This window comes from Tachypleus tridentatus, chromosome 1, assembly GCF_004210375.1.
Source record: "Tachypleus tridentatus isolate NWPU-2018 chromosome 1, ASM421037v1, whole genome shotgun sequence".
NCBI classification, from domain to species: Eukaryota; Metazoa; Arthropoda; class Merostomata; order Xiphosura; family Limulidae; genus Tachypleus; species Tachypleus tridentatus.
Genome location: NC_134825.1, coordinates 130,092,190 through 130,119,136, shown reverse-complemented (window position 1 = coordinate 130,119,136; position 26,947 = coordinate 130,092,190). Strand labels below are relative to the sequence as shown.

Sequence of the window (26,947 nt, the reverse complement as noted above, 5' to 3'; positions counted from 1 at the left end):
TGTTTTTAATAACAAAGCCACATTGGGCCACCTACTATGTCAACCGAGGAAAATCGAACCCCTGATTTTAGCATTTTAAATGCGTAGACTCGCCGCTGACCTACTGGAAAGAATGACTTAGTAAACTTAACGAAACATAGTAATTAAAAAAAAAGGACATTTTTAATATATTTACTTAATTATCTATAAATAAAGATGCTTAGAGCAACTAAGCTGGTAACACTGATGCAACGTTTCTCTCTTTATAGTTTCTTTTCCCCGGTAAATGAATTATCAGGTTTCGTTCTCATTACTATTTTGAACATTCATTGAATACAAATAATAACTAGTTGAGAAAAACTCTGTGGAGGGAAATAATTCATAAATTCTTCTGTGCAATTATTAATAACTAGAAATTCCGTATAAGAGTGATAACCAGATTTTCTCAAGCTTTATATTCATATTTTAACCCTACCTATATGTACTATACAAAACAAAACCCAACCAAAACCCACACATATGCAGATAGGACTAAAATATAACAAAATTAGTTTTCTAAAATATAGAACATACCTTTCTTTCCGCTAAAACTAAATCTATTTTAACACGAAGAAGTTAACATACAATACAAACTTTATATTGTTTCTAGACATCGAACAATAAATTTTATAATATATATATAATAATCAACTTTGTTCAGATGTTTCACAACTTCACCTATTTAATACTTGACCCTGTATTTTTAAAGAGATTCTATTTTCTTCAAAAGAATTATACAAAAATACACCTACCAGAAACGAGAACAACTGTTATAACGACTTAAAAAACAACAAACAAACAACAACGTCAGTTAGAATCCATGCGACTAAAGTATTTCTCTGACACAAATATTTGGTTGTTTTGTTGAACATTTAGTTAATCTAAACAACGTTATACAATTTTCTAATTCCTCGTTGATATTCCTTTCTTAACGCTTTGTATCAACAGAAAGTGCATTAGTATTTGTTTCTAACGTTACCATTAAAGAACACACTAAAGAAGATGGTTACTTTTTTATACTCAGAGTTCTCACCTCTTCGTTAAATTATATATATTTACCTTGTTTATAATATTTTTTACGCACGATCTGCGTTATTACTATTATCGCAGTTCACCACTAAAGCTCTCACCACGAGCCCGTCTACACGGAGTGCATACCGTTTTGGAGTATTAGAATATACAAGATGACATCTGGGATCCGAAAATCTTTCGAGTTTTTAGCTTTAACAATTCCAAAAATGGCACAGCTTTTATAGTGTGTTGCTATTAATCATTCTTGTATGTAAAAGCTCTTAGTTTGTTTTACAATCAACATATCTACCGTGTAAAATTATAAATGTCAGATACTATATGTTCAAATTACAAACGTTCAAAGTTACCACTACATTGTCAAAAAAACGTTTAAAGTACACTCAAAAACAAACATATTTATATATACACATGGTAAAAAAGAGTAATTCAAACTGAAAGTGAATTCAAGACATCAATATTTAGAATAGTATTATCAGCACACTAAAAACGGCTAACGATATACTCATAAACAAGCACTACCACACAAGCAACATATTATTAAATATACTCATCTATTTCTGTCCTTAACATAAAGATTATGAACAAAGAAGACTCAAGCACAGGCAAACATATTAATTTTAATTACATATGGATTCCAATATCTTAACGTCAAGCGTCTAACTACAGTGTATCTCCGCTTGTATGAAACACAATCCAAATGTAGCAGAAATAAAGAACTTCATTTAAACATAACACCACCACATGCAACAAAACACACTGAAAATTCTTACCTGTCACCACGTTTAGTTGTGTTTGACTTTCTTTTCTTCCGTGATGACGAGAAAACCCGCTTGTAGAGAAAAAATATATATATATATATATATATGTTAAAACGGCTGGTAAGGGTAGAGAAAACTATGTAGAGGAGCGAACAACGTTTCGACCTTCTTCGGTCATCGTCAGGTTCACAAAGAAAGAAAGAGGTAACTGACCGATAGCTGACCACATGTTTGAAGGCGGTTATGTAAGTGAGCCCAAAATAACCCAATACAAGGAACACCTTTATATCCATATTATTATATAATCAAACATCTAAGTAAGCCCTCTACATTCCTACGCTCAATTACATAACCGTCTTCAAACATGTGGTCAGCTATCGGTCAGTTATCTCTTTTTCTTTGTAAACCTGACGATGGCCGAAGAAGGTCGAAACGTTGTTCGCTCCTCTACATAGAGTTTTCTATACTCATACAAGCCGTTTTTACATATATATTTTTCTTTTCTTCATTTGTCTCAGTAACTTCATAAAAAACCATAAACTCTTACTTAGGTTTATTCTCTATCCAAAAAAGTCCCACTTTCACCATCCATCAAAGGCCCTACTTTTCTTTACATCAGTTTTATTATCTATCTATCAAAGGCCCTACTTTCCTTTGCATATCAGGTTCATTCTATATCCATCAAAAGCCCTACTTCATTTACATCAGGTTTATTCTCTATCCATGAAAGGCTCTACTTTTCTTTCCATCAGCTTCATTCTTTATCCAACAAAAGTCGCACTTTATCCATCAAAGGCCCTGCTTTCCTTTTCATCAGGTTCATTCTCTATCTGCCAAAGGACCTACTTTCCTTTACATCAGGTTCATTCTCTATCCATCAAAGGCCCTACTTTCATTTACGTCAGGTTAATTTTCTATCTAACATAGCTCCGACTTTCCTTTACATCAGGTTTATTCTCTATCCACCAAAGACCCCACTTTCCTTTACTTCAGATTCATTCTCTAAGAAAAACTCTACCTTTACTTCAGGTTTATTCTTACTTTCATCAAATGCTCCTTTATCATTAAGATAAAACAGCTTTAAAAAACAATTGGTGGAATAACGTTGTGATTAAATTATATTAAATCTGAATATTTGAAATTCATCCATTAGCAACAAATACCACAAGAGGTTTCTTGGCTTATTTATTCAATATTATATTCAAGTTACAAGTGTAATATCACATCTCCACTTCTGTTAATAATATGTAAACATATAGTTAGCCTGAGAATTTAAAACACAAGTAAGGTAAAGCAAGTCTAACAAGATATAGAGATCTGAAAAAAAAATTGTTAACAGTAGTATGCCATAACGTTTTAGCAAGTCAAGTTTTAGATTGTAGGTCACAAAATTTTATTCTAACATGCACATAATAATTACATAAATATACCAACCACATGCAACTACCTTAACTTGCTACTAAAAGAGAAAATCCTCTGTTATCTTTCTTAAAACTTCTCGATGACCAACTCTGACAAATAGGATTTACTGGGCTGATACCTAAGAAGCTCTTCTTTAGATGATCAGAGAGGCTATGCTGGACAGGAGTTCACCAATATGTGTTTTGTATGTGAATACTTTTAAAGCGGAAAAATATATTTATACTGTAGAGGTATAGTAGAGCATAATAAGCCAATCTGTTTACGTCAGAGAAGCAAGTATTTAATCCAGTATATAAATTATTCTATACAAGTGAAACGCACCTAACTCCAAATACCTCTTTCCAAAACTCGTTAAATGTTTATCGTTTTCAGTGAATTTGCTTTAATATCTCACAATTCTGCTGAAAACAAAACCTGGTATGGTACACCTTAGTATGAATAACATCAAAAAACGCTTCTATCTCTTTGAATATATGTCGCTGTAGAGGCAAACACAAACTTAATATCATGGTCAGAAAACCTCTGGTTGAGGAAAAAATATGGAGGGTTCCAATCTACTGGATTTTACACCACACTTTGAAGAGACTGAAAAGAGCTTCTCTGCCTTGCTTAACAGATTGTACAAGCCTCGAATAAAAATTTTACTTTATGGTAGAAGCAGAAGGCAGTCTTTGTTTAACTGTATCGAATAAGTTAAGCACGCTTTGAGGACACAGAGAAAAGAAAACAAGCAAACAATATTCCTTATAAATGTTTAAAGAAAATTCCGTATTATCTTTACTGTTTTCTCCAAAACTGAGTACACGATTTAAAATATTAGTGTAAAAATGAACAAGAGGTGCACACAGAAACCTTTCTGAACAAACTTATGAAGTCCACGTACGTTTCCTGCCATTACTACTGCATATCATTGTTCTGAGCTATAAATTTACCACCACACTTAAACTTTGGGTACGCCGTTTTTATATGCTAGAAAATGTCATCTGCAATTCAATTATTACTAATATGCAGTAAAACTAACAAATAATTCCATAACATTACTATCCTTGGTCAACTAACACAGTAAAGTTGACAGTCAAAAGATCACAGGTTTTGAGAAGTAGAAAAGCAATTAACTCTGCTTCTTTGACTTTTCTGGTAATTGAATAAAACTGGACATTATTTGCTTCGATGATGTTATTCTGAATTATGTTCAATGTTGCAGAAAAATTAAGGTTTCAAAATGTTACTTGAGTAGAGGATCGAGCCCAATGATTAATTCTGAAGTTTCTACATAACAGCCACAATTCAATGAATTATCCAATTCGTCATTTCCACAATATGTCAACACTTGTAAAGATAACAAGAACAATTCTTTACAAAATTCCTCATAAAACTGCACCATTCTGACAACTTTTTTTTTTATTGTATAGGCTCTCGAGAGAAGTCTCCACTGCCCACTGAAGATCAATTGGAGTTCTTCCAAATTTTCTTAATTTATACCACATGCTAGGTGTCGCTGGCTAATTTTGTGACGTCTACAAACATCATGTAAATTAAGATCTTGTTTGTTTTGTTTAATTTCGCACAAAGCTACTCGAGGGCTATCTGTGCTAGCCGTCCCTAATTTAGTAGTGTAAGACTAGAGGGAAGGCAGCTAGTCATCACCACCCACCGCCAACTCTTGGGCTACTCTTTTACCAACGAATAGTGGGATTGACCGTAACATTATAACGCTCCCACGACTGAAAGGGCGAGCATGTTTGGCGCGACGGGGATGCGAACCCGCGACCCTCAGATTACGAGTCGCACTCCTTAACACGCTTGGCCATGCCGGGCCTATTAAGATCTTAGTATCTTGCCTTATTCAACACTTTTTTACACTGATGACAAGTAGATATGCCCAGTAGATTAAGTTACTTGTTTTCACAGATCCATTCTCAGTTGAAATACTGTTTCAACTATTTACCCTATTTTCTGTAAGTACTCACTAATTAATCATAATTTTGATTTTGGCCTTTTGGTCCTATGAATTTCTGTTTTATGCATAGCCCCTTGCACTAAATAGATTGGTTAACAAATTTTACACTAAATTTTCCATTCCACTCTACTTATAAGTTATATAACAAAGTCAGTCCTACAGTTATTATTTTCATTTCATGCAAAAATAGACAAAGTTGTTTTTCCTACTTTTCGTGTCCGGCTTTTAAACTGTGTTAGCCACGCCTGATAGCAACAAAATTTCTTTCTTTATAAATCATCAACTTGTAATTAAAAACAGTGCGTCAATTTGTTGTAGCACACTATACCCTACATGTCACTATGCCAACCAAACCACGTCTTGTTTACATGGGTAAAGAACGTCTGATGAATTTCATAGCTAATAGACGTCTTAAAAAATAGTCTCAAACTTACATGAATAAACATGGTCAACTTCCACATTCTTTATACTGATATTTAATGTGCTATACACGCCAAGTGACGGTAACTTATTTTTAACTTGTAAAGTGATATTATTTTTTATATTTCAGAAACTTTATTAATGATGAATAAGTCATTTAAAAATTTTGACCTATAATATTATAAGGAAATATAAAATTACTGGAGAATATTTAACAACAATTCCTTGTGTCACAAATAATATTTATGTGTAAGAGGAGTTAACTTAAATACACGTACAGAATGATATGTATATACTTGTTCAAAATAAATAAATCTAACTGTATTACTATCTGCTTTATAAATATAGTTCACAATCATTTAATAAAACAGATACAAACTTTATTATGTTTTAGGAAATAACAAGTGCGTTATTATCATGGTTGATCTAAAAGCAAACATCCTGCTTTCGGTTATAAAACATAAAACAGAAATGTAACCCTCCTACTAAGGTGTATTAACATAAATGATTTCACTAGTTAATGGTGTTAGTAACCATACTGAGCTAAGAACAACACATCTGATATGCTAAATCTAGCTTCATGTATCATTTATTCATTTTAAATGATCTACAGGATAAAATCGGTAATTCTAATGATGCCTTTACTAACAACTTAAAACTTTGAAAAAGCTAACTGGAAATTCTTGAAAATAGTCTGTCACTAAATGTTACTACTTTAGCTATAAGTAAGAAATGTGTAGATTTCTACAAGAGGATCACTAGCTATATCATTAAAGTTGCTGAAGAGAGCATTCCATGTAGACAGTTTAGAAAGAAAAACAACTCACTAGCAAATTAATGAAAAGTGTTATACATCATTTAAAAAAAAGAAAAGAAAAAAAAAGATGAATTCCAGGCACACATAAAACAAATAGTTGAGCACTAAAATCAGAGATAAATGTAGAGGCATATATAATAATAAAAGAAATCAAATTACAAAAAGAACAACAGCGACACAACTTCTGTACCAAAATAACAATGAAAAGGACCACAAAACATTCTGGAATCGTATTAAAGTTATTTCAAGTCAGTATATTAGCATCAATGTAAACTTAAAATTAGTATAACTGCATACATAAATGTATAAAAGCTAATCCCTTCAAAAAGCAATTACAGGAAACAAAGCTCAAACTCTGACTCATAATGATTTATTAATATTAATAACCACATTAAAACTAATGCACACTTATTTATTCCTAGATTTCCTGTAGATCTAGGGTTCTTTTACTATAACCCAGACAATATACACACTCCCAAAAACATTCCAGAAGAAAGACTAGCCAATAGAATCCCTCAAAAATAAATCTTTACGATATGACAATTTATTCAACATATTTCTCAAAAAAGCCTCTAAGAAACTTCTAGAACATGTCAATACTCTTTTCAACTTATCTTGTTTTTCAAGTTACATTCTCACCTCTTGAAAAGTAGATAAAATATTTATTATACAGAAGGAAGATAAGCCAATGGTAAACCCCTTGAGCTGTTATCCCATTAGTGTGACAAGTTGTCTGGGCAAATTGTTAGAAAAATTGTTAATAAATGAACTAAAAGATAAAAAAATCTACTATGCAGTTTACAAAATGTTTTAGACAAAAAAAACAATTGCTCATTTGTAAGACTAACAGAAACAATGGTTAAAAGATTTAACTATAGTAAATTAACAAAAACCTTTTTTTTTCTATTTCAGGAAACCTTTTGATAGCGTGTGGCATAATGGGCTTTGACACAAGTTACAAAAATATCTAAAATGCACATGGATTATCCCTGTAACAAACATGTAGGAATTCCAAATTTATGACAGGGACTGATAGAGCTAGCCTCTAAGTGATTCAGTAAAACGTTGGAGAAAAGCTTGATAATGAGCTTTATTCCACTGATTCATCTAAATAAAGCATGGGACTGCTGTAAGCCCCCATTCCATCTAGCAAGTATAAGCTAGCAGGACTGATGACTGTCATATTAGCAACAAAGTTTCAATCATTTTGAAAAATGTAGACCTTAACTCATATTTGCTTGCAATTTGACAATGCACAGAATTCACATCTAAAGTGTGCATGATTTTTTTTTTTGCCATTAATAAACTAAGTGCTCACCAGAATTTATTCTAAAGAAATTCTTTTAAAGAATATTTATGTAGTGAGACAAAAGGATGAACACGTTATGTTTGTTTGCTGTTCTGCATTATGATACATTTATAAATATCTGATGACATTCACTCAGTAAGGACATTCTGATTTGTAAACCAAAAGACCTTATTAAATTCACTTTCTTCCTTGTACACTTTCAGTGTATTCCAAATCCACCAAAGAAAGGCCACAACTACTCATATATATTATATGTAATTCTTCGGAAAGCCACCCATGCATACAAACAAGGATCACTATAGTTAGCACACAATGGTATAATTAGTAATATATGCATTTCTTTAAGTTTGGTGCTGGGTAAGTAGAATATTTAGTGCCTGTTCAGTGAAAGTGAGTTTTTCTCAGGGTTCTGCCCATTTTATTTTTTGTGGTCCTGAAAGGGAGGTGTTGAACTTGGAAGCATACTTGTTTTTTCATCAATGAATAAAAGTAACCTTAACTCTTCAGATTTGTCACAACAACACAAAGAAGACAGAAATCCAAAAGCTAGCTACATGCAGGACACCAATGAATAAAAGTAACTCTGATTCTCTGATTCTGTCACACCAATATGAAGAACACAGAAGTACAAAATATTTGTTTAGCAACATACAACAGCTTGGGTTGAATGGAGGCTAAGATCAGTCTTAAGTCATCCTTCTTTTCCTATCGATTGGCAAAAATAAGTTCTTTCTACTATTATCAACAATAGCTAAATAGCACGGTGTTATTTTTTTGTGTATATTAGACTTTTGAAGCAAAATGATTTGTTTCACAAAATAGAATATTTTAACAACAAAAATTGTAAATAGTTTTGAGGAATTATACACATACAAATAAAGATGTTTGTTTCTTATATATTTAAAGACTTGTGAGTAGAAGCAAATGCACAATATCTCATAAAATGTAATGGTATTACTTATTCAACTACTGTTAACCTTGAAAGTTCAAGTAAGACAATGTTCAAAAAAGTAGGGATTCTACTACGTAGTATTATACTTGTGGTGTTTACAATCTCACTAATGATGTACAAATAATGCACTAGATACGTATATAAACTTTTTGTGGTGATTTAAGTATTGCTTCTGATTGGATATGTAATTTCTACAGTTTTGTACTGTATGTAAACAAGACTTGTTTGACTGGCATGGTGATGCGAGGCATTTGTGTTGTACACCAAATCAGATAAGTGAACAAGCCATCTTTAACAGCAAGCATTCCATCACCAACAACAATTCAGTGTTAGAGGTGCAGCATGCATTAAATTGGTTGATCAGGAGACTAGTTGCATGTAGCATCATGATGCAACTTGGAACAGATCAATAACATGTAAACCTATGTTTATTTCATATTCTTAAAAATATTGTAAATTTGTAACATGCATTGCATTCACAAGTAAACTAAACACAGTCAAGCTAAAGAGCCAAAACAAGCAGTTATCAAGCTTTATTTCCTCTGTACCAGTAGTGTTTGTTCTAGCACAAAGCTACACAATAGGCTATTGCACTCTTTCTCCACAGGGAACCAAACACAGGTATTTATCACTGGAAGTCCATAAATTTACCATTGATCCAATGAGGAAGCTGATTTATCAATATTAAAAGATTATGGAGAATACAACAATATTTGCAAAATACATTTTTCTGTAAGAAGTTTAAAAAGTGGGTTTACTAAGGTGGTTTATGAAATACACAGTGTACACCACTCATGGCTTCATGACTAATGTGGAGAATATAGTGACATTATTATTCCATACATTTTTAGAGATGTTGGAATTAGTGTAAATTATTAAGCTTAGAAGTCTATGCAAAATTAACTTTAAAAGTGGGCACAGCATCTTCTTATCAACAACCCAGTTTCAGAAACCTGAGAGAGTTTCAATATTTCAAAAGATAATTAAAGTGAAAAAATTATGTTCTCATAGTTTGCAAGTGAAAAAATGAGAATAATGAAATATTACATTTTCCACATATTTTATTTTCTATGTTATGTAGAAATATGTGTTTTTGTGCACATAGATTGACCATTGTTCCTCTTATCTGTAAAACACTAAACAAGACATTTTTGAAGCTGTTGAATTCATTCTTCCATTTTTCCAACAAACGACTTGAAATTCAGCAACAAATGATTAATTTTCAAGGGATTTTTTGTAATGTTAACAATTCAGGTAGTATGTCAACAAAAATAAATCATCATGTTGACATACATGGTTAGGTATTCAAACCTTAGTTTTTAATTTGGTTAATTTATATCTTCAGTGTACTAACAATATTAATTTTGTAAGCAAATATATTTTCTGTAGACTTTGCAGTTTAAAATATTTTCATGATTAAGATGAGATATATTTTTATTAAAATAATGTATAAGTATTAAAATAACATCATAAAGCATACCCTTACATAGCCATCCTAATCTAAGGTTTATAAACATACTATACTACTTTACCCTATTTGTTGTGAAATATCAACAAGAAGTAAAAACTTCCAATATTTAAAAGAAAATTACAGCTTCACATTTAAGAGAGTAAAGTTCTAACTGCTCTTTTTAAGATCAAGCTGTAATTTTTTATATATGTATAGGCACATGCAAATTTATACGATATATATTTTCAGTCTTAAGTTATTGTTGTAAGAAATTGTAAGGAAAAAATACATTTATTCTGGCAGTGCTGTAGCAAAATATGGAATGTAGCTTGAGCTGCAAATTATATTTTTCACATTTGTACTTTGATTAATAAACAATTGAATGTTGTTCAGCTAGCATAGATTAATACAATACATTTCATCCCTACTTTTCAATCTCCTACACTACAAACTGTACAATACTAATAAATGAGAGCAGAAACAAAGCTTATGAAAAGCAAGCAGTAGTACACAAACCCAATTTTAAAGAACATTCATTCACATACTGTTCAACAAAACCAGCAATAGCTTTTTCATTCTTGGCATCAGTATGAAAAATATAGTTCTGTATTCCCTATATCAGCTTTATGAAGTAAAATTGTTTTAACATTTTATAAAAATTACAAACCTAAGTTACCACCACTATTTACCTTTGTGAAAATTAAAGAAAACAACATACTTTAGATGAAAAGTAACAGAATAAGTGGTCTGAAAAAGACTGAACATCCCATTATTCTCATAAAACCTGGAATTGTTTTTCTGCATCAAATAAGAATCTGGAAAAATGACCATTCCTAGTTCTCTGTAAAAGAGGTATGTTTCATACAATGAGTAGAAATGTTGAGAAATTATCATTAAAAAAAATAATCTTGTAACATTAATTTAACTTAAGCTTATACATGTAAAAACGGCTGGTTTGGGTTGAGAAAATGTTTTATGCAGAGGAGCGAACAACATTCTTCAGTCATCGTCAGATTCACTTGTGTAACTGAGTGTAGTAATGTTGAGGGTGTGCTTGGATGTTTGAATATATTTTTTAATATAGGTATAAAGGGGTTCCTTTGTATTGGTTTATTTTGGGCTTGAGTTGTTGTATAAGTAAGGTTTCTTTAATTTTGTGTTTGATTATGTTTGTTTCTTTATTTAGTATTTGGGTATTTTCTATGGTTATGTTGTGTTTATTTGATTTGCAGTGTTCAAAAATGTGTGTAGGTGATTTTTTGTGTTCTTTGAATCTGGTTTCCATTTTTCTACATGTTTCTCCAATATAAAAGTTGTGGCAGTTATCACATTGTATTTTATGAATAATGTTGATGTTGTGTTTGTCAGTGTAGTTTTTATATAGTATAGACCTTAGTTTTGTGTCTGGTTTTTGAATAAATTTGGTATTAACTGGAATGTCATATTTTGTTACTAGTTTTTGTCAAATGTTGGTTATTTTTCTGCTGATGTCGGGAATATATGGTGTGCAGCAGTATATGGTTTCGTGATTTTATAATTCATTGGATACACATTTACTTTTGTTAGTTGATTTTGCTTTCTGTCTAGGTGTGTGCATATAATGTTTTCTACGGTTTGTGGAGGAAACTTACTAATGTTGATGAAGTATTGTTTTATTTTGTCTAATTCTTCATTAATTTTATCTGGTGAGCATAGTTTTATGGCTGTGATTTTTGGGTGATTTTTGGGTGGATTTCTGTTTTAAATTGTGTATTGGTTCTTGTAATTTTGAGATTAAGAAATGAAATTTGATTGCTTTCTTCCTGTTCACATGTGAAGTTAATGTTGGGATGTATAGAGTTAATGTGATTGAAAAAATTAAGTATGTGTTCTGTAGATGTGAACCCCGCAATCTTGTTATCTACATATCTGTAGCAGTATAGTGGTGGATGTAATGCTGTGTTAATTGCTTGTGTTTCAACTTGTATCATAAAAATATTGGCTAGAACTGGTGATACTGGGTTGCCCATGCTTAAACCATTTGTTTCTATATAGTTCTGGTTGTTGAACATGAAGTTGCTAATTGGTTGCTGGGAATGTCTATTGATGGGTTAGGGTCTCAGATATAGAGTTTGCTCCTCTACATAAAAAATTTTCTCAACCCAAACGAGCCGTTTTTAGATATATATTTTTCTCTACAAGTGGGTTTTCTCATCATCACTGATTAACTTAAGCTTATTATTATTATCCATTTTGTGCATTATAAAAAGCTTCTGTTTGAACAGGTTATCTCCTTAATTTATTTATTTTGCTTAAAAGATATTAATTTTCTTTGCATCTTGTACAAAAACTATTAAAACTACAAGTTTTCCAAGAAAAATTCCCTTATTCATATAACTGTCTTAAATGTTTAACAGTCCAGAAAGAACTTTTTAATATATGTAAAAATATTCTTAACTTTTGCGTGCAAAAAGCTACAGCAAAAACTTATCTCAACCCTAAACGCAGTAGTGTAAAACCATATTAAAAACACCTTCAGACACAGGTTTACAATACAATTAAAAGTAAATAAATGAAAAACCAAAAACATTTTCTTGATGATATGACTAGTTTTTTTTACCAATAATAACATTTTGTGATTCTTCAGTCTGAGAACAATTGTCAGAAATTATCAGTGCATTTAAAATGAAAATAAATTCATACTTGGTAAATACATGTGAATACAGAACAAAATTGCAACTACTGAATAACATTTGCCAGTACATTATAAGAAACAATCTGTATTTTATTAATTAACATGCATACTTTTTCTCTATGAAATAGCTACAAAATAATAGAAAAAAGTGAGATCAGTTTTTCATTCTTTAATCATTTTTCCATTCAGCTTTAAGTTTGAAAACTTAAAATTATTATTCTTTATAAAACTTAAATTAGAAACAATTTAAGCCACCTGAAATTTTAAGTATCAATAGTTGGGGTAAATTCAAAATAACTTTCTTAAAACATTCTAGGTTTCACCAGTTCTTAGTTATCATGAAAATATAAATACAAAATTTTTTACAAACCTATTAAGAGCTTAATAATTACTGGAACTGTATCTACTAGCTACAAGTCCACAACACTTTAAAATCTTGTCCACTAATATTATTTCATAGGGATTTATATGATTTGGTTAATCAAAGCTTTTTTCTGACAAAAGAACTAATTACATAATCAATACACATTTACGAGATAACTGAAAATTAAATAATTAACAATCAAATTTAAACTTACAAGGTAGTGCTTCAATAAAAGATAAATAAGGTGAGGGTTTGTCAGAAATAGTTAACAGGAAACTTGGGTAAAAGTACATAAAATATTTATGGTTTTCATAGTAAAATTTAGGAAAATGTTTCAAAATATTACTGCTTTGTAAAAATGTGTAACTTTTCTAAATACTCTCCAAAAGCTTACTTAATGTGCTCTTATATCTTTAATAATATTTCAATAACTGAAGAGTTAACAGTGTAGTGATGTTTGTCTTCTCTTTTCTCTAATATTAAAATTTATTTACTGACTTTTATTTAATTAAAAGTTTTCTATAGTCAAAATGGTATCTTGGTTGTGAGTGTTGAATGTACCATATTTCGTTTTTACGATGCAATCTTATTTTTCAGCCAAAAAACATTAAAAAAATTATGCCTATAAAATAGTATAAAAGGCTACCTGAAGAAAGAAAATTAAACTCCATCAAATATAATTCATACCAGTACATTCTTATCAACTGTGAACTACTTCTTACACCCTATGAATTTCAAAAGGATTAAATGTTAAAGTTATATGTGAGGATACTATAACATTGTACCAACATGAATACAGCATGGTAGTACGATCTATATTCCAATAGCACAGATTAGAAAATATGAAGTACTTTCTTTACTTATAAACTAAGCAAGCCAAACAGAACTATATCACAGACATAAGGGTTAACTAAAAACAAAAGCCAAGTTCCTGAATATTATATCTTAATTAACTTTCTATCATTCTGTTTAGCTTTCAACAGTATCAGTAAAATCCTATGGTAGTTAAAACTGAAGCATTTTACACAAACAAGCGATTGGCTGTTTAGCTAAATCATTAGTTATTTTCCTCCAACAATATATTGATTATTATTGAGAAAACTTTACCAGTGTAATGTTTTCTATCTGCATCATAATTTTTGTAAAGTTATGAGACATATACAGAAGATCCTTGATGACAAGAAACCCACTTGAAATCAAAATGTATCTTAGAATGGCTAGTATGGGTATTAACACTTTTATTGATAAGGAGAGAACAATGTTTTGACCTTCCTGGGTCATCTTCAGATAAGAAAGAAAGAATGTGCAAGTAACCATTGCCGAACACGTCTCAAGGATGAGAGTATGAATGGGTAGTTGGATTGTAGAGGGCATTGCAGTTGGATGTCAGGTTATTAATTAGTATAGGTACAAAGGTGTTCCTTTAATACGTTTCATTTTGGTTTTAGTTGGGGTGTACATAGAGGTTCTTTAATTTTGTATTTGTTTTCCTATTTAGTATCTGGGTGTTTTCTATGGTTATGTTGTGCTTGAGTTGCAGTGTTCAAAAACATGTTGTTTTTAAATCTGGTTAAATCTGGAAAAAGAGGCCAAGACAATGAACCACCAACAAACATTGTAATTAAAAGATCTAACTGAAAATTAATCAATGAAAAAATACATCTACTCAACAAAGGACTCAACTTCACAGTTTCCATTTTTCTGCTTGTTTATCCAATATAGAAGTCATAGCAGTTGTTATACTGTATTTTATAAACAAGGAAAAGAAGGTCTGCCACAACAAGAAATTAGATAAATTAAGGTGCCAACAAATGAAAAAGATGCTGAAAATTAATCAATGAAAAAATACATCTACTCAACAAAGGACTCAACTTCACAGTAACACCTAGAAACATTCCATCCATCGAAATGAAACCCTGCCTGGAAGACCTAGCTAGAAGACTGGTGATCCACTCTAGACAAACTGAAAACAACAACAAAACAACAAAAAACAACCACCAGAAAGAAGACAGCTTCAACAATAGTTCCACTGACAGCCAACAATCTATCTTTCCAGGTAGAACCAAAAACATCTATTTCCCTGAAACACCTCAAAACAGAATTTTAAACAACTTTTGAAAGAATTTTCATATAAAACTATCAACATAATTTCACAGAAAACTAAAAACAACCTCACAAAAAAGATATTAATTCTATAAACAACTTAAAACAAGACAACATCAAAATTCTAAAAGCAGATAAAGACAATGCTATAGTTATAATGAACACAAATAAATACATTCAAAAAATTAACATCTTATAAGATACAAACAAATTTAAACTACTAAACACAAATCCAACAAAAACAAATTAAAACCAATTAAACAAAATACTACTACAAATGAAAAAACCAACACAATCTCAGAAAACCTATGAAAACCAACTCACGCACACCACAATTATATGGCACCCCCAAACCTCACAAACCCAATTGTCCACTATGACCCAAATGTCGACCTATGAATCATTTAACTACAACCTTGGTAAATATATAGTTTGGGCATTTTCTAAATATGTAACATCAGCCGACTCCTTCTTTAAAGACTCTTTTAACTTTAAATATATTCTTAATCAACTAAATCATAAAGCCTTAATGGCCAGTTTTGATGTAATCTCCCTCTTCAAATAAATGGTCTAAGTATAGGAAATCCCATGTCACCAGTTATAGCCAACATTTTTATGACACAGATTGAATCTCAAGCAGTCAATTCAGCCTTACACTCACCACTATACTGGTATAGGTATGATGATGATAAAATTGCAGGATTCACATCTACAGAACATACACTTAGTTTTCTCAGTCACGTTAACTCAATACATCCCCATATTGAGTTCACCTGTGAACACGAAAAAAACTAACAAAATAGCATTTCTTAACCACAGAAAAATCACCCTTACTGGATTATACATTCCTAGGGACTCAACACATGAAACAAAACAAAATCATATTAAGAAACCAAATAAATACAGCCACAAAACTATGTTCACCTGATAAAATCAATGATCAAAACAACAAAATAAAACAACACTTCATCAACATCAACAAATTTCCTCAAAAACTGTTGAAACAATTATATGCACACACCTAGATCAACAACACAATCAACAACAAATAAACAATCATAAATCCTAAGATACAACAAATTATAATACCTTACAATGCTGCATACCATATATTCCCAACATCAGCAAAAAAATAACCAACACTTGGAAAAACTTATAACAAAACAACATTCTAGTAAACACCAAATTTATTTAAAAACCAGGTGCAAAACTGAAGTCCATACTATGTAAAAAACTACACTGACAAACACCACACCAACATAATTTATAAAATACAATGTAACAACTGCCATGACTTCTATATTGGAGAAACAAGCAGAAAAATGAAAACTAGATTCAAAAAACATAAAAAACATCTTCATACATTTTTGGACACTGCAAATCAAATAAACACAACATAACCATAGGAAACCTCCAAATACTAAATAGGGAAACAAATGTAAAGAAATGCAAAATCAAAAAAGCCCTACTTATATAGCAACCAAAACCAAAATTAATCTGACATAAAGGAACACCTTTATACCTATACTAATTAATAACCTAACATCCAACTGCAATGCCCCTACAATCCCATACCCATTTATACTCTCATCCATAAAACATGTGTCTGGCAATAGTCACTTGCAATATCTCTCTTTCTTAACTGGAAGATGACATAGGAAGGTCAAAACATTGTTCTTTCCTTATCAATAAAATTGTTAATACTCATACCAGCCGTTCTGAGATACATATACAGAAGATCTTGTGTATATAGTTTACTCACAGCTTTTTAACTTATAAAGAAGTTCTACAGCACAGATTGTTTTAAGGAAGTACTGATACAATTTAGATAGATATATTTTTATATCTTTGTCTAGGTATTAATACACATAATGACGACCACAACGTGCAAGTTTTATTATTGTTATTAATCAAAATCTTCTAAATAAATACTAAAGTGTATAATATATGTATATTACCTTTTTGCCCAAACAATTTAAATTACTTCCAATATAAAATAAGCTCCTTAATATCCAATTTACTGAAAAAAAACTGAAGCCCAAACTGACAATTGGAAACAATTTATCTCACATTATAAAAAAAATGTCCTTCCTGTAAATACAATGAATATAACTTCTGCACTCAACTTTATATAACTAATGTTGATTGTCTCTACCTTTCAAAAATTCTAAGTATTAAAAGTATTCAATAGACCTATAATTTTAGATAAAAATCATATAAATATTAATAAAAATGTAAGGCCTGTTGGTTTTTGATTCTCAGTCAACTTTTACCAATGAAACCATAAACTGTACATGTTAGTTGTGTTTAATACTAGATCTTAAACACTAGAAGATCCATCTCATACTTGATTTTTTTCTTAAGTTAAACCAAAAGTATTATTTCCTTTATATATTGTTATAAATTCAGATCGTGTGTTATCTCTGTGATTTTATGACATTCACTTGTTTATTATAGCACTTGTAATTTTCTATTAAACTATTCTAGTTTTTCTGTATACTCATTTGGGAGCTACTAACAGAAAAAAAATCAAATAAAATCTTCAACAATTACCAGTGTTAACTCTGTTTAGCTAAGATATAAACCTCATTTGAATATTTTGCATATTTATATTCTTGACCATGATATCGGGTCCACTCATTCTGTGGCCTTAAAATGACATTTCAAGAAGATTAAAGCCACTGGAAATATGAAATAAATCTGACTATCAAGAGAAAAGTTTCACAAATAATAAAATATACCTATTCTTTTGCAGGTGTTACTAATTTCTCACCAGTCAGATAACATAAATGAAAAACAAACAACAGGGTGAGTTAAACTTTCCTGTAATGAAGCTAGATGTGTATTCTCTTATAAAAACATTACAAAGTAGTTAATTAACTAAAATGAACTCTAAGTCAATTTCTGTAAATCACAGGGTTAAATTACCAAAGTTCTTTTTTGTCATTATAAAATAAGAAGGAAACAGCAAGCATCTTCTTGAGCCCTATACATTTGTTTAATAGCCATATTTTAAAAGACCAAGATTTATGTTATAAAGCTGATGGGGAAAATCTACTAATTTTTTATCTATCTCTGACACTTTATTCCAGCCTTCACCCATTTTATGAAACAACAATTAACAATTTGGCAAGAAAAGTCACAAATGCTAGATGGCAGTAATAAGAAAAACACCTTGGTGTACTGGAGAAGAGTTGTCAGGGGTCACTGGGTGATTCCAGCATTGACATCAGAAAATCATCAATAGGTGTGTTGCTAATCAGACGGAAGAAAAACAGATGTTCCAAACAAGTAAGGCCAATGCTTCGGAGAGCTGGCAGGCTCAATAGCAGCTTTGCAAAACGTCCTGGTTGGTCAGGGTAATTCTGTTTGCAGTAATCCTCCAGGGCTGCATATACCTTTTCTCGTAGAGTTTCAACATACTGAACTGATTTTAACCCTTTGGCTTCTGTAATCAGAATATAAATCAAAAGGATGATTCAATCTATACTGCTTTTTCTTTTATGAAAATACTGCATAGTTTCTATTACAAAATTAACATTGTCAGATTCTCAATTACTAGAACTTTTAAAGTGAGTTAACAAAGACCAAAACTATGTATAGAGATTGAGTAAATTATAATAAAAGGATTTTGGAGCCTCATCACATCATTACTGCACATGTTAGCATGTTCATTTATGCTCCACCTAATAACCGTGCATATTTAAAATAGTCCTGAAGCATACTTTTGTTTTAAAAAGCTTTGTCATAAGAGTCATTTTCAACATATACCTCTACTCCCTAATTCTTTCCATAATGCACCAGAATGATTGTGTCCCAGCATTCATTTCAACACTCTGATCACACAGAAATCTACAGACTACATCTTCCTTATAGAAGAGTATGAATACTTGTTTCATTCTCCATCTGCTTAAGAAATGTGTTGGTTCAATGGGAATTATGATTGGATGCTTTATCTTGATGAGGAGAACCCATATTCTGTTGGCCCTATTTCCAAATGAAAATTCTTCTTAATTATGTTCTGTACTGTTGCTTGTGGGATGAGGAAAGATTTTCCCCATAAATTTTGTGCTCATTGATTCTAACATGTTACAAAATGTCACACTTTGTTTACCAGGTGTGGAGTACAAACTATTCCAGGTTGATTCTGACACCACAAATTGATCCATTATCCTATGTTTTTCAAAGCTACTGAGTACATGGGAAGTGTCATCTTAGAAATTCTAAATTCCCAATAATAACACATCATTATGAGCTGAGTGTATGAGTATTTTGCTGCTATATATACCATTCTTTTCCCTAAGAAAGCAGCAAGCTTTCAGTGACATCAAATTACCTATAAAACACCAAAGAAACTTAAAATGCAGTTTTGATCCATGCTATTCCACAACTTTATACTGACTGTAGTTGTACTAATTTGTATATTCAAAATACCAACATTAATTGAGAACAAGTGAGTCCTTGCATATCATTCAAATATTTATCAAGCTTTCCCTTAAAGTACCTTCAGCCACCCCATCCAAAAGCAACCTATTCCAAAAGTCAACCACACTTTTAGAGAAATAAAGCTGTTTTAGCTGAAGATGATTCCTAACCTGCCAAATTTATGTCTCCTAGTTCTACCATTCTCACCACTAAAAACAAAAAAAGATGATGTACCAACACTATCACTTTCTTTAACAATCTTAAACACCTCAACATAATTCTACTAGCTCTTCTTTAAACCCTTTCCAACAAATTCAGTGTTATTTTCTAAGATAAAGAGCCCAAGACCAAACACAGTACTCAAATTATGGCTTAATAAATGACATTGTAGCCTTTTTATACTTCTAATCAATATTTCTATGGATACAATCTAAACTATATTTGCCCTGCCACTAGTAACAATACTAATTGAATGGCTTAAAAGACTGATGAACCAGAACATCAAGATCATTTTCTTCCATAACACTATTAAGGATATTCCCATGAAAATTATACTAATAATTCCATTTGTAATATCCCACATGCATTAACTTGCATTTATGATAAATTAAAATCAACTTACCATTTATTTGCCTAATTCACCAAATAATCAAAATCTTTATGTAAAGCAGTAGCATCCTCCTCACAGCCAACAATGCTCAAAACCTTTAACATCTTCAGCAAATATAAATAGCCTACAGACCATTCCTTCATTTATGCCATTGGCATAAATCAAAAAGAGCAAAAGTCTTAACATTTGGCCCTGAGCTATCATACTCACAATGTCAACCCAAATTGGCCAGCATTCATTATAGTAACCTCTTCAAAAAATTTCAAAAGATTAATAGAAAAATATTTATCCTAAGTGAAACCATTATGACTTTCAGATAGAATTTTAAACTTTGTTAAAGGACTTTACAAGGCATCTTTTATTAAACTTTTGACAACTTTTTCCCACTACTTCCAATGAATTAATAGACTTATAATTATTGGGACAACTTTTATCAGTTCCTTGTCAAGAGGAATAACATTAGCTAACTTCCAATTTTATAGCACTGACCCACTATTCAAGGACTTGGAAAACATATTAGCAAGTGATTAACATCCAATCTTTAATCTCTTTCAAAATCCTTGGGTAAATATTATCGGGTCCAGAAGCTTTGTCATAATTTAAACTTCCCAACGTTATCTTAACAAGCTCAAAATTAATGTGATTATCTTGTTCAGTCTTGTTTCTATCTAGCAAATGTTCAAGGTGAGGAAAAGTGTTTAAATCTTCATTAGTAAAAATTGAAGAAAAAATCCTTCCTCTATCATCATTCAAAAGCTCTCCTCTCATCCTAAGATTTTGTTTACCATTAATGTATTTTAAGAAATCCTTACTATTTATTCTTATATTTTCAGCCAACTATCTCACTTATACTCTTCTCTTGATTCTTAATTTTTCATTTCACCAACTCTCTTAATCTTCAATATCCTTCAAAATATCCCATCCTTGCAGTCAGTTTATACTTAATGTTTTATCCTTTAAATACTTTGTGAACCAACCTGGTTCTTTACACTAAGGGTCTCTCCTGCTTCACAAATACTACATTTATAAGTTTAATCAGTTATTGTTATAGTTCTCTAGTTACTTTGACTTATTTTCTTCATGAGCCAAAAAAGTATACAAATGCAGAAACATTAATTAGTCAGATGCTAAACGTATTTAGTTTAGTTATTGTGAAACTTTACATGAAACGTGAGTGGCCGATACTTAAGAGTTTTCACAACCAAAACAATAAATAAACAACTTAATCTTGAGTGATAATGTTAATTTCATTTTAAAGATATGCAGTAAACCAACATTTTAGCTGTTTGCAAAACATTTTTAGCATTTCAGCCTCAGTGAGTGAGAAGAATCAAAACATATGAAGTGTTGACAACCAGAATTTGAGAGCAGCCATTCTAAATGTAAATTTAGTTTTCCACTTAGCAATAGCATATTTTCATATCATAACTATATGAAATGCATTACTTAAATAAATGTATTGTTTAAACTGTAGGATAAAATTAAAATGTCTTAAGGCATAAGTAGATTTAAAGCGTACCATTTTATAAACAGTAAGTAAAAAAAAAAGTGAAATATTAAGAGTCTGTTGTCAGTTGTTTCACAGTGCTAAAACTATATACTTTTTGCAAATATATAAAATCAATCATTTTACTTGAGGCTCTCTTCTGCTACTTAAATACTACATTTGAAAGCTTATTCAGTTCTTGTAGTATTTCTCTAATTGCCTGAAATTACTTCTTTATGGGCCAAAAAATATGATGAATGCAAAAACATTAGTAATATGTAAAGGAATCAAACCAGTCTAAAACACAACTGGGCTTATATTGAAAACAATAATATAAATGGAACATAACAACAACAACAAATGATTCTAGATAAGAAAAATCAACAATCATAATACTAAAATCTATTCCCTTTTACTGTGAAGCACTGTAATATTGTTAAACATGATATTTAAATAAAAACTTGGAGAAGGAAGCAGACTTGGTTCAAGAAGTAACTCTTAAAAATATTTTATTTAGATAAATGTAATAAGCCAAGAAAAAAGTTTATTCAGCTTATGCCACAGAACTGCTTAATCACCACACCTTTAATAACAATATAATAATGATAAATTTTTTTCATTGTGCTCTCATTTCTCTTGAAAATCTGGAAGTCTCTTGTATTAGGTTTGTAATATTACCAGATCCCCACAGCAGTTATTTTTGTTAACTGGGCATACTGATGATGCAAAGAAAAATATCTGTACTCAGTTGCACACTTAAATGTAAAAAATAGACAATCCTAACTATTTGGTAGTCAAAGAATTACCAGTCCAAAGCCTAGTAATCCAGCAGTTGACACTAAATGAAAAAAAGTAGAAGTTTCACAGCAAAACATATGAGCAAATGTTATTAAGTAATAATAGAAAGTGTTACCTATTATTAGAACTTTCAGACCTTAAGTTTTGGTTGCAAAAAAGGCCTACCTGGGTTAAAAAGAACAATAGCTCTCAAACATCCCAGCTCAGTCTTTTCCATTTTCATCTCTCTCATCTTTGCCACTAGTTCATTTAGAACACGATCAAAGATAGCACCCATTCCAGCACTGTGGGCACTATTTCTTTGAACCACTAATCCTGTAGCAAGAACTATCCCATCTTTTACATTAATGGACCGAAATGAAAATGCAGCTATAAGAAGCTCATTCCAACCTAATGCATTAATTAAGAAAATTAATTAAATAACTTATATGCAATACCAAACTTTAACATACTAAAGGTTTCAACAATTCATAAGTAGGAGTGTTAAAAAAAAGTAGTTTACTGTTTATTTTGCCATAAACAATGTATAAGAATAATTTATTGGAGTGCCTCTTGCCTGATAATCAATAGTGAATATGTTAAAAACTCCTGTCATTTGTTTAATGTCTGTTGATAACTTAGTTTTAATTTATACAAGAAATATTAAATTATGATATAAAATTAATAAATTAGAAAACTGTTTTAAAGAGAAAAAATGGAAAGTGTAAAACTTATATTTCATGTGTTTAATACATAGATATCTTAATATCTGCATACACTTTATTTTAAAGTAGGAGAACAAAATAAGAACCCAAAATTTGTTAGGACAGAAAATAGTAAAATAACTTACAGACTTATACAAATGTGCAAATATATATATGAACAAGATATATGGGTTACGATAAAAAAAAATCTGCATTTAGCTGCATTTCATATACTGATATTATACAGGTACTCAGCAATCATTATGTACATCAATCAACCTGCAGGTTAATCACAGCCTTAAGAAGCAACAACAAGCTATGTACTTATTTAACTAGTTTCTTCTTACAAGATAGAGGTACTTTCAAGATCTATATTAGACATATTTACTAGTTTTAAGCATCACTACCCAATTTTCTGTTTGATTTTTTAAATTTATTTCTCAATATTAAGTAATACCATTAGCTCTTCCAGAGGAATCTTCTGATCTATAAGAAACATTTTAATACATTTATGTTACTACATAAGGATTTTTTTAAAATATTACAACATTATTGTTTTTTCATTGAAAAAATTTTAGCCACAACTTTTGCAGCTGTTTCAGAGTGAAAGAGTATATTTTCATCTTTCACAGCCTAGATGTATTTATAAAATTTAAGAAGTACCATAAATGATCCTCTGTACTTATTAGTATTTAATATATACAACAAACTTACTAGACTTAAGAACTGTTTAGATAAACTTAAGCATTTTAAGTTTTACTATAAAACCTCTTAAACCTACTTACCAGCCTTAAGAAGTACCATTTGATCTTCTAGAGGTAATTCAGTAAAATGTGGAATATGTTTTGCCCACTCCACTAACTGGTGCAACTGTCTATCAGCTGCTTTACAAATGTTAGCTACTGGCTCTTTCTAAAATAAAAAAAATAAAAAAAATCAGTTCACCTCAAGTATAACCAAAAACAAACACCAATCAGATTTTATTTGCTGTTATTTACAAGATATGCAATTAGTTAATTAGTTTGTAGTTAAGCATAAAATTACATAAGGGGCTATATGTGCCCTGCCCATCAAGGGTATCAAAACCCAGTTTCTAGTGCTGTCAAGTCTGCAGATGTACTGCTATGTTACTTGGGGACACAAAAAATGTAAAAAGGAAACTGCTATGAGACAATTTATTTTTTATATCTGTGATAATACTACCAGAAAAACTACAATACCAAATATACGAGTGTTAATTACAAAAAAGTCATCAGCATGTAAACATTTATTAATAAATTTTCTATTTGTTATAATTTAGTTTCTCCATGAATTAAAGAGATGATACATACCAGATATAGAAAACAATTATAAAAAACTATGATATTACACTTTGGATTCTGTGCTTTAACTTTATCTTATGTTTCCAAAACACTTGATGACTGAATACTAACTGAAACATCTGATGGATAAGCTTTAGTACCAAAAAATAAAAGTTAAACAAGTTCATCTTTCTGTAGCTAAATGCACATAAAGCTGGTACTTAACTCTGGTACTAGTGGTATAAGCAGATGCCAGTCCATTGCAGGTTAATCCCCAAATATTAGCTGATACCATATAACACTGGGCAGCTCAAAGCAAGTTGGAATAAAGTGTTTTACACAAGAACCAATGACTAAGCATCATGTGCTAAAAACAAATGTACTGTATAATAAACAAGAAAACATTCACAAAATTATTCCACTTACATTCATATCTAGTTCTTCATTTTTGGCTTCCACTCGAAGTTCAGCTTCTAATATTCTTTCTTTAGCAATGTCACAAGAAGAGCTACAAGTGCTCTCTACTTCATTCTCATTTCTATCTTTCATACGGTGTCGTTCATCTTGAACCGCTTTTTGGCAAGGAAGGGAATAACAAAGAGCTTTTGATGAAACTTATTATCTGCTTTCAGTAGTCAGTATTTACAAGGAATACAACTAGACTAAAACTTATTTTTCATTCCAATAGTATGAGCAATCAAATATTTAAATCCTGGGTTCATGCAACTGAGAAAAAAATAAAAAGAAGTGACATTATATCCCATATGTGGAACTATAAATAAAAATTAGATTTAAACAAATTTTTAAAATAATTATCACAAAAGACAGTAACAAGAATATTTTCAAGGCACAAATGTTGCATTAAACTTATTTCTTGAAAAAAGGTAGGCTACACTAAATCTGTTAATGTTATCTAATTTGTATAAATCCAGCACATCTTTAGATGTTTGGACAAACATTCACAAAATGTTGCCTTGAAAGAACCACAGACATAATGTAAAAGTAAATACAGTAGAAACCTTATCAATGGGCACCTTGAAAAAAACGAGCACCACACCATTAAAGGCAAAATAAGTCTTCCAATAATGGATAGCTTAATATTTCAGACTAAGGACAGTATCTTTAGTTACATTCTCTATACGGACACTGGATAAAGCAGGCAGTTATATTGTATGACTGCATGGTATTCTGCTAAATTTCAAACATCCCAGAAGGATAACCAGTATTCAAACACTTGCAATATTTATTGTTATGGCTACAAACCATATACTCTAACAAACATTTTTACAAATGCAAAGTGCAATATTATCTGTTTCTTTCAAAAGTATATCTTATTATGGCATTATATACATACTGCAGTGACACAAGCAGTGATTTGTTGCTTTATTTTCAGTGGATTTGTACTTCAGTCATTGACAGTAAAATAAACTTAGAAAATAAATGTGAAATATTTAGCAATTCAAACTCTGAAGAGAAGTACTTTAAAACTTTGTGAGAAATAATAAAGAAAAACAGGCAACATAATACATCCCCTGAGATCTGTTGTTGATAACATTCCATTTAATAGCAGCATGTAACTCACAAACACCCATGTCCTGCATATATGAAATAAAATTTGGTGGAGAGATCTAAAAATTCAGAAATTTAGTATGGTCAATATAAAATCAGGCTTTGCATGGTTCATTTTTTTATATTAAGAACACCTTGCTATAGAGGCCTTTATATAAAGTTGCAAGGGTACCCTTAATGTTTAGGTTCTGCTGAATAAATAAACATTTGCTTTCACACTTGTATGTTTTCCTTTAGTAAAACTGTCCAACAGAATATTGGTACATTTTAAAACATTGGTGAGTGCTTCAGATCATTCCTTTTCTCCATAACAAAATTCCTTTTAAAACCTTTTGAAGGACCAACACTACCCTTGACTCTCTTTTTGTAGTTAATGCAAGTTAAAATTGATGAATTAACAACAGCTTTCTTGGCTCTTCCACTTATACAGACCAATTTCAGCATCCTCAACTGTACTAGCAATTTTAGTATTTTTTTAAATTTTGGTAAGTTTCATTTGCCATAACTGCCCTTTTCATCACTTTATGGATGGCTTGCAGTTAGAGTGCAAAAAAAGAATATACTTCTTTTAAGTGAGGCTTAAGTAAACTACTAAGAAAATTCCAAGTTTCATAAATATCAATACCATTTAGATTAGCCAACTAATTATTCTCTCTCTCATACTTTTATGGAGGTCCTGAAAAACCAGCTTCCCTAAAAATAAAATGTCAATTACTTGATTCTATAACTCAAAAAAACGAAAAGAAAAGAAAACAACTAATAGTGTTATGACAAAATATACTCAAGTGCACTTGCA

The 26,947-nt window shown here is 30.8% G+C and overlaps 1 pseudogene across 1 annotated transcript in view; it reads right to left on the bottom strand.

Annotated features, from left to right (window-relative positions):
- Positions 1-12,884: 12,884 nt before the first annotated feature.
- The window catches only part of LOC143223696 (retinoic acid receptor RXR-alpha-B-like), a 34,038-nt pseudogene continuing 19,975 nt past the window's right edge, over positions 12,885-26,947 (bottom strand). Inside the window, exons 5-8 of the transcript XR_013013052.1 lie at positions 25,009-25,154; positions 24,067-24,193; positions 22,764-22,988; positions 12,885-18,727 (exon numbers count right to left, since the gene is read on the bottom strand). The product of XR_013013052.1 is annotated as a retinoic acid receptor RXR-alpha-B-like (transcript). The remainder of the gene's footprint in view (positions 18,728-22,763; positions 22,989-24,066; positions 24,194-25,008; positions 25,155-26,947) is intronic.